We start from the raw sequence: 3447 nt of genomic DNA on the forward strand, positions 1-3447 counted from the left end.
TCCCCTGGCAGTACTCAGCGGCTCCTCCTGGCTTGCTGCCGGTTCCTGGAGGGCCTCAGGATTTAGCCTGAGCCTCCTCACAAAGCAGGCACCCCTCTCGCCTCATCTAGGCTTTTATTAACCCCTTCAATGGGGTAGGCTCCCCCGGCCCCCCAATTGGGCATAAGAATTCTGGAACATGCTCTGTGGTGTGTGTGTGTGTGTGTGTGTGTGTGTTTCTTGGGTTGGGGGGGCACACCAGGTGGTGCTCAGGGGCTACTCCTGATTTTGTGCTCAGGAGCGACCCTCATCAAATCAGGGTCAACCACATGCAATCACATGCAAGGCAAGCACCTTATTTCCTGTATTATCTTCACTCAGGCTCTGCGCACATGTGTGTGCATGTGTGTGCGCGCACGTGTGTGTGTTTAAACAAAAAAAAAATCAAACTAAGCCAACGGTCCAGAGGTTCCTTCCCGCTTGCTCTGGAGGGCAGAGGAGCGGGCGTGCTGGACGGGGCAGTGTTGAAGGCTGCCGTGTCCGAGGGCTGGGGAGGAGCCCAGAACTGAGCTTAATTGTTGCTGATGTTGAGTGAGTCATAAAAGCTCCATTTCCTGCCTGCACCCCTGGCCATAAAACAACTATTTGTCACAGCCTATAAACACCCCTTGGTGACCGGGGCCTCACTGGGGGTACCAATGGTACCAACGGGACTTCGGGGCTGCAGACTGTGTCAGGAGTGTCAGGAGCATCAACCCAGACAGCACAGCCCCCAGAATCATCTTCCCTCCCCAACCCTCCCAATCTTGCTTCCCCACAGGGGCCTCCAGAGGTCGGGCATCTCCTCCAAGCAGCAGGTAAGCGGCAGACCTCCACATCCTCCGCCCCCCGCCAGTCCCCCGTGAATGACTGGGGTTCTGTGCTGGTGCTTGTGGTCTTTTGTTTTTGTTTTGGGCTTGGGTCATGTCCGGTAGTGCCCAGGGCTTACTCCTGCCTCTGTGCTCAGGGATGATTCCTGGCTGGGCATGGGGTAGGGTTCCCTACCCACTCTACTATCTCTCCGGCCCCCGGGAGACATGGTCTTCAGGGCCTTGCATGTCTGGTCCTTGAAACTTGGTCCCTATCAAATGAGTTTGCCGGGAACCCGTGCAGCTGCTAGTGTGGCCTCTCGACCTCATATCTCTTCATTCTCAGCAATGGAAAACAAATTACCAAATGCTTTCTTTTCAGCAGGTCGACCTTAGGGGGGAGAAACTCCAAATCAATAATAGTGAGTTTTTTGTTGAAATATTGAATGTAATCAAAGTAAAGTGAAAGTAAAGTGAAATTTACCAGTTACACATGCGGGGTGGGGGGCTGGGGAGGTGGGGGGAGGGGAGGAGGTATACTGTGATTCTTGGTGGTGGAATATGTGCACTGGTGAAGGGATGGGTGTTTGAGCATTGTATAACTGAGACTTTAACCTGAAAGCTTTGTAACTTTCCACATGGTGATTCAATAAAAGAATAAGTTAAAAATAAATAAATAAATAAATAAATAAATATGAGTTTGCCGGGAAAAGTGAGGGCACCAGTGGCTGCTAATCCCAATGAAGCCCCACCCTGGCGAGTAGGGCTCACTGAGGTCTCATTTGGGGAGAAGCCCTCTGGGGGTAGATTCTCGAAGGCTGGCCCACACCTTGGCCCTCTCCTCTGTCAGACCCCGTGTCTGCCTTTGTAGATCTCACTGAACACTAACCACCCTCCACCTGCCCCCCGGCATCCTGGTCCTACCATGGGCTTTCCCAGGTACCCCATGCAAGGGGAGAAAAGGTGCACCCCCTCCACACACATACATAATCGCATAATTTTTAAAATCATGACATACACGCATATATATATATTTAATTTTTAAAATTTTATTGAATCACCGTGATATAGTTACAAGCTTTCATGTTTGGGTTACAATCTCATAATAGTCAAGCCTCCACCAGTGCACATTCCCCACCACCAATATCCTGGGTATACTCCCCTTTCCCACCCTCCCCCTGCCTCCATGGCAGACAATATTCCCCATACTCTCTCTCTCTACTTTTGGGCATTATGGTTTGCAACACAGACACTGAGAGGTCATCATGTTTGGTCCATCATCTACTTTTGGCACACATCTCCCATCCCGACTGGTTCCTCCAGCCATCATTTTCTTAGTGATCCCTTCTCTATTCCATCTGCCTTCTCCCCTCCGCTCATGATGCCGTCTTCCAGCAATGGGGCAATCCCCCTGGCCCTTGTATCTACTGTCCTTGGGTGTCAGCCTCATGTGATGTTATTCTGTACTCCACAAATGAGTGCAGTCCTTCTACGTCTGTCCCTCTCTTTCTGACTCATTTCACTTAGCATGATACTCTCCATGTCTATCCATTTAAAAGCAAATTTCATGACTTCATCTCTCCTAACAGCATACACGCATATATTTTTAAAGATATTCTGACCCCACCTTTCCTTGAGCTGGACGGGTAAACTGATGGCTTTCCTGCTTGGGTAAAGATGGAATTCTTGGAATGCTATGTGAACCAGCATTTACAGTCCATAGGAATGGTCCTGCCTGCTGAACAAGCTTCAATTCTGGAACATTCCTCCGAGGGCTGGAAGGAGTCGGAGTCAGCCCCTTCCAGCACTTCCTTTCACGGTTAGGCCCAGAATCCATCAGGAGTGTATGTGTTTGCTTGGATCTAATTCTATTTTTTCTATTTAGTTCATCCATTGACTAGCCTAACTTTTTCCTATTGATTTGCGATGTCACCTCGGGCCAGTTCGATAGAGATTTTCCAGGTTTGTTTCTGGGTTTGCTATTTTGTTCAATTGATCCGCATTGCTGCCCTGGCACCCATATCCCGCTGTCTTAACTATAGATTAGGTCCTTATATTAAGTCCATATATTATACATAATAATGAATTTGAGCTGTAAATCAGTCTTAATACCCTCCAGGACAAACTCTGCTAGTATCAACTCCAGGTCTTTCATATTTATCTTCAGAATCCATTTGTCAAGTTGAATAGAAAATCTCCTGGAGATTTTTATTGGAATGGAATTGAATTTAGAAATTAATTTAGAGGAAATTGACATACTTATGATGTTGAATCTTACCATCTATGAAAATAGCTTATCACTCCAGTATTGTGACCTTTTTCCATGTTTTAAAATTAAATCTTACTGTATGCCACATAGATCTCTTATAAGCCTTTTGTTAGGCTTATTTTTGTTTGCCTTTTGGTGTTGCCATTATAAAAGTAATCATTTTTTGAAGATGACCTTTTCTAGATCTATGGTGCTGGAACATATAAATGCATTTTATTTCTGCTTATTGATTTTTATAGGCAGCAATATGAGCCAAATTTTTATTTCTAATAATTTGTCTATAGATTCTCCTGGGTTTTTCATACAATTTTGTTTCTGCCTGTTCGATCCTTATTTTATCTATATCCTTCG

This window comes from Sorex araneus, chromosome 6 (assembly GCF_027595985.1).
Source record: "Sorex araneus isolate mSorAra2 chromosome 6, mSorAra2.pri, whole genome shotgun sequence".
In the NCBI taxonomy this organism is placed as follows: domain Eukaryota; kingdom Metazoa; phylum Chordata; class Mammalia; order Eulipotyphla; family Soricidae; genus Sorex; species Sorex araneus.